Consider the following 6,690-nt stretch of genomic DNA (forward strand, 5'->3'; position numbering starts at 1 on the left):
TCGTTGATAACCAAACACAAGGGAATATCTTGCATCATGGATGAATATATCAGGTGTTTGCATTAGCTCTTTGGTTTCACCTAACAACCATATATTTCAATTAGAATCTAGAAGTAGGAAAGAATAAGTTCTCGGAGCAGGTAGCATAGTCTTACATGTTTATTTCCTACTTTACATACATTAATATTAATTTCATTTCCTAGTTTAGTTGTCTTTACTTTCCTGCATTTACTTCTTGTCATTTCCTTTCAACATGTTGTTTTCCAGTAGTTTCCAAGGATGATAGATTCGCCTATTGGCTCTCATGTCTCCCAAGTTAGATGTTGTGCAGATTACAGGTCTAGTGAATCCATGGCTAAATGGATAAGGAATTTTAGTCTACGAAACCAAAAGAACCTAGAGTTCTCATACACTATACAAGAGGCACACGTAGTTGATGTGATTTGTTGTTGCTTGGACGCAATTTTCTTATCAGCCTAGACCTATTATTCTCCACTCATCAGTTACATTCATGTGTTCATTAGTCACTCATAGTGTTGTATCATTTCCCCATACCTCTAATCTCATATGTTCTAGATGATATTGCATGTTGTTTTGATTAGTGGTTGCCGTAGTTTCATTTCTTAATCTCTTCATTTGAAAATGATGCTAAGGTTTCGTCATGTATGGATGTCAACATTAGATAGATTCCTTATCAATTTTAACTTAGTAAGGATGTTACCATGTTATTACTTCTAACCATTAGGACATAGTTACTTTTGAATAAGTGTGTCATTAAGCTAAACCACTAGGTATTACTGGGGAATCAAGTTGGATAGTGTGAACATATTCCTTCCATGCCTAACACTTTCCATCCCATCCATAAGAAACAAAGTTCCCCTAACCTATGGTTAACTTGCCAAAGATCATCCAAAAGAGGGTTGTTAAGATAGATAAGGGAAAATGAAATCCTCAAATAGTTAAGTCGATGCCAAATAAAACACTAAAAAGGTGAAGAGGAAAACAAACTCAATAAAATAATTTGTTTCATCGTGCCCCACCCGACCTCCCCCCCTTCAAAAGTCCTAAAAGCATAAATGCTATCCAAAGAAAGAGGACTTAGAAAAAAGCCAAATAAAAAGTAAAGGAAGGGGAAGCGTGTGTAGGCCGAAGTAGCAAAATCTCCCTCTCACAAGGTCTTTCAAATAAAGAAGACGTCTAGCCACGGTTTAATCAGCAAGTTGGATCAAAATTATACCCGTAACACTATCTATGACTTTGAAAGTTAATATATGTCAACCTTATATCCCCTTCACGAAAATTAATAATGGCATCCACCTACTTGAACTTAGCGGACTCATGAAATACTTTGTGTTAGCCCAGAGACGCATGTAATAGAGATAAAGTTGTCCCCTTGGTTAGTTCCTTGAGTAAATTGGTAACATTGGCTAAGTTACTTGTGATTAATTTATCTTATCTATGTTGATGTCTAACCACTAGTTGAAGTTGGATGTGTTGTTGAAGGTGTGGAACTAAGCATTGTCCATCTTATCAACCAACGTGAGCAACTATGTGGTGCTCCATCATCTTCAATAGTCTACATCAACATTATTTCTAATGTATAAAGTTTTGGTAGAAAATGCATGAGAAATTTCACTCACTCATTTGCAAATAAAAAATGGAGAAAAAAATTTGATGTAAAAGAACTAATTGGTAAAATGAACACAACTAGCTCTATTTATTAGAATTCTAAACGTTTCCAAAGCTTGTTACCATTTTATTATTTAAATTATCTTCTAGAAAAAGGGGAAGTATTTTATTATTATTTTATTTTTGACCATATCAAAAGTAGACTAACTTTAGCTAGGAGACCACTTGTATTCTCTCGTGGTTTTTAAGAGCTCATAAAATTATAACAAATGGATTAGAGGTCTCATTACTCTATAAAAGGAAGAAACACTACCTTAATTAGAATTTTGGAGAGAGATTTTTTTTTTTTTTTTGGCAATAATTAAACAATTTGTCCCTTCTCACTCTTTCTTTTTATTATTAAGAAAGAGGAACCATTGCTAAAATTCCTTCATGTTGTTTGTTTTGTTGTAAAAGTGTTTATTTCTAATCTAGTTGAATTACCGCTATTGATTAACCCCATTGAAAGGTAGTAGTATTTTTGTGTTTCTCAGGTGCTTGATTTATCTTCTTTACTTTAGATGGAAGAAATTTGTAGCATCATAAATGAGCAGAGTGCAAGGAGAAAAAATAGTAATTTGAACAGAGTGAAAGGGGAAAAATAGTAATCTTGACAAAGAATTTTTTTCGATCTCTCTTAAATCTCAGAGGCGCAATATTTCTGTATTGTTTTAATAATTTTTTCAGTGTTTTTTTGGACTTATTGAATACCTTCTATTTTTATTATTTTAATTACTCAGATTAAATAATATAAATTTTAAATTTAATTGTAGAATTAAATCATAATTTATATCTCTTAAATCTCAGATGCACAATATTTCTATGTTGTTTTAATAATTTTTTCAGTGTTTTTAAGACTCAATTCTATTTTTATTCTTTTAATTATTCAGATTAAATAATATAAATTTTAAATTTAATTGTAGAATTAAATCATAATTTATATCTCTTAAATCTCAGATGCACAATATTTCTATGTTGTTTTAATAATTTTTTCAGTGTTTTTTAAGACTAAATTCTATTTTTATTCTTTTAATTACTCAGATTAAATAATATAACTTTTAAATTTAATTATCAAGTTAAATGTTAATTTATTTTATGGTTTGGTGAGTCATTTTAACGTAGTAAACAAATAAATAGTTTAATTTAGTGAGTCATTTATTTATTTATGGTTTAGTGAGTCATTTTAATTTAGTAAACAAATAAATAGTTTAATTTAGTGAGTCATTTATTTATATATTTTAACTTTATGTTAATTCCCATAGATTTAACAAAATAGAAAAAGTAATGAAATGTCCAAAGTAAAAATTATCTGATAAAGCTGGTAAAGAGAAGGAAGATAAAGCTCCTAAATAGAAAAAGGAATTAAACTCTGGGCATAGTTCTGAACATTAACCCATACGAATTGGTGACAAGAGACTGAGTTGAAGGTTGAGTTTTCAACCCTCTGCGTGGCATTTTCTCCTGGCCATTTGAAATATTTCTTTTGTTGGGTCTCACCTACAAATACTTTTGCATGTTATAAATCCATCAGTGAAAATTTTTAGTGCTGATTTACAAGGCATTAAATCCCAAACCCGTGACTATATTACCAGCTCGCATCAATTGTTTGTATGTGATTCAGATTCTAGGCAGAGTGAAACCTCACATGCACTGGTAAATGGTTCGCAGCAGCTGCTACTTGGTTAGAATCATTCACGCAGCTCGACCAACAAATGAGATTGTGATTTTATCCTCTCAACTAGCCCACTCAGTTCAAATCCGAACCAGGGAATAGAACCCATGCCCAGCAAGAGACCACAATTTACAGCCAAGTCCACCAGGGCGAGGTCCCTTTCTGTGGACTTTCGTGACAATCGTATTCTCTGTTTCCATGGCTACACGCCTTCAAACCACCTTTACCTGTCTGCTTTTCCTCATTTTTAGCAGAGCTTTCTGTCTTAGTCCATCGTGTACCATGGGCAATATAAAACATAAATTAGAGAGGTTGCACTAGTAAGCATTTATATTTATTTAAAAATAGTGAAGTACTACGGATGGACTTTATCACTTGACCCCATGCACATTACCCATGGTTTATAAACATCCCAAGAATTGTTAGACGGATTTAGCACATTTGGTCCTTTGCAGCTTTTGTTACTTTTAGTGGCTTCAACTATCCACCAATCATAGTTGTTTTCTGTCATGCTTGTGAATGTGATTTAAGCCCCAACATACTATGATTTTTATGTTGATAAGGTGTTTACAAGATGTAATGGATTTTTATGCTAACAATGAAGCTTACAAGATGTAATTGTCTTCCTATTAACATAATCCTTTATTTGTTGCTATATGAATACATTTATGATGATTTCCCAACATATTATGATACTTATGCTAATGGGGTGTTGATTGCCCAACATATTATGATACTTATGCTAATGGGGTGTTGACAAAGGTAGTGAGCCTCATATTAACATAATGTTTGAGATAATAAAAAATGATACATGTTATGTGTTCCTATGACTTTAAAATGTCCTTTGTGTAGGTGTATGTTTGTGCTAATAAAAAATACCCAAAAGTATTGGCAAAGAATAAGTTCAAAGGTCACTCTATGGATAATAAAAAATGTTGTTTTGATTTATTTTTGCTCAAATGTCAATCATTGTTGGCTAATGCCTAATGATTTCGATGGATAATAAAAATGTTGTTTTGATTTATTTTTGTTCAAATGTCAATCATTGTTGCCTAATAATGCCTATTGATTTACGAAATGTCGTTCTAGTTTATTTTTGCTCAAATGTCAATCATTGTTGGCTAATGCCTAATGATTTAGGAAATGTCGTTCTAGTTTATTTTTGCTCAGAAGTGCAATTAGTGCTTATACCAAATAATCTACAACAATTTTTGGAGTTTATTTTTTGCTCAAAAGTGCAATTAGTGCTTCCACCAAATAATCTACAACAAATTTTCTAGTTTATTTTTGCTCAGAAGTGCAATTAGTGCTTACACCAAATAATCTACAACAATTTTTGGAGTTTATTTTTTGCTCAAAAGTGCAATTAGTGCTTCCACCAAATAATCTACAACAAATTTTGGAGTATTATACGTGAACTATGTTAGGATATTCCGACACATAGGAAATAGTTAAGTACAACTTGGTCTAGTATAGAGTTAGGTAAAGTGTGTTTCTTTACTATGTACATTTTGTAACTTACAATCCGACAGTCACGATATGTAGTGATCCGACGGTTCATTCTCTCCTCGGTATTATCGACACTTGATCCGTGGCTTAACACCCGATTGGTCCATGATCTCTATTTAAAGAGCATGGAGGGTCATTTGTAGGTTAACCATTCATGAGAGAAGCTTATGTAAATTTTCATTCTTTTATTAATAAATTGCCTGAAGTGGCCACGTTGGCTCAGGGTCCATGATCTCTATTTAAAGAGCATGGAGGGTCATTTGTAGGTTAACCATTCATGAGAGAAGCTTATGTAAATTTTCATTCTTTTATTAATAAATTGCCTGAAGTGGCCACGTTGGCTCAGGCCGTGGACTATTTCTCTCTTTGAGGGTTTTAACCACGTCAAAAGCACTGGTGTATTGATCTGTGATCTGTTTGTGAGCGGTGTCCTTTGGTGTTCTATCTGAGGAACTTACCTTGTAAATTCCTACATGGTATCAGAGCTATTTGAGGGCCGCGTCCATTGGTGATCCAAATCTGAAGCCGGTAGAACTGCATCCGACAACCGTTTCCTAGATCTACTGTTTCTGACTGCTTTTGGGCCGAGATGACTGCTCTGTTGTGTTGGGAGCATCTGTTCCAGTGAGGAACCCCTTTCGTTTCACGCGAAAAGGTTTCTGGTAGCCCTAGCTGCGTCATTTTTAAGATCTGGAGGTATACAGTGTTTATTTGCAGTTTACAATCATTTTCTCTCTGTTTATTTCGGTTTCGGTTTATTTAGCCTTTTTTATTACCGGATGTATACCTTTCATTTCTGCGTATGCTCTTTGCCCTGCGACTATGTGCGATCTGGGCAAATCAGAAACAGAAAGGAAGGATTTTTCTCATGCGTATGCTCTTTTCCGCTACGCCTTAGTGTGATCTCGGAAAATCAGAAACATTGAGGAAAATATTTAGTTTCCGACTAAAGCTAACTTTGAGCCGCAAGGTTCGTTTTTGAAAATATCTAGTTTCTGGCTAAAGCTAACTTCGAGCCGCAAGATTCATTTTTTTTTTTATGTCCGTGTTTGGTTTTTTGTTTTTTGTTTTGTAGGAAAAAAGAGCTTTCTCAAAGCAAGCACGCAACCCAAAGCATCAACCCCCCCCCACCCCCTCTCTCTCTCTCTCAAACTTTTTTTATAGCTCACTTGGTGCAAAGCTAATTTATGAGAGTAGAGGTTTTGGGTTCAAGTCTCCATTTTGTGGGGGCGGATTTTTCATTTCCGTACATTCCCGCACTTCGTCGGCAACTTCATCAAATTTTCTTCAAAAATCCATAACTTCTTCATCCGGAAGCCGTTTTCAGAACCGTTTTTTTTTAAACAGCCTAATATTTCGAGATCTTTCCATTGAAGCACTTAGTTTCAACATCTATAGCTTTAGTTTTTTTTTAAATGGAAAGTCCATGCCAAGTTATTCTTGACAGCACCAACTACTTCCAATGGTGGTTCTACATTGTGGATTTACTTAGAAGTAAAGGTCTTTACAGAATAGCCACAGGCCAAGAGACCAAACCGAAAGATGAAGACAAGGCAGCTAAATGGGAAAATAGGCAAGACCAAGCACGTGGGTTGATAGGGATGTCTATTTCTCCAGATCTTAGATTCCATATTGCAGAACTTGATACTCTTGATGAAGCAATGAAACAGATTACTAAGGTCTTTGGAATTAAAAATGAACTTAAAGCCCATCAACTTGAAAATGAATTGCTTACATTGGACCCCAATAATTTTTCTTGCATTGAATATTTTTTGTCCAAATTCAAGACCCTTAGACTTCTCTTGGAAGGTGTTAAGGTTAAGAAAGAAGATAGTAGCCTT

The sequence above is a fragment of the Pinus tabuliformis genome, chromosome X (assembly GCF_031772625.1).
Source record: "Pinus tabuliformis cultivar Carrire ecotype Pingquan chromosome X, CPIR1, whole genome shotgun sequence".
NCBI classification, from domain to species: Eukaryota; Viridiplantae; Streptophyta; class Pinopsida; order Pinales; family Pinaceae; genus Pinus; species Pinus tabuliformis.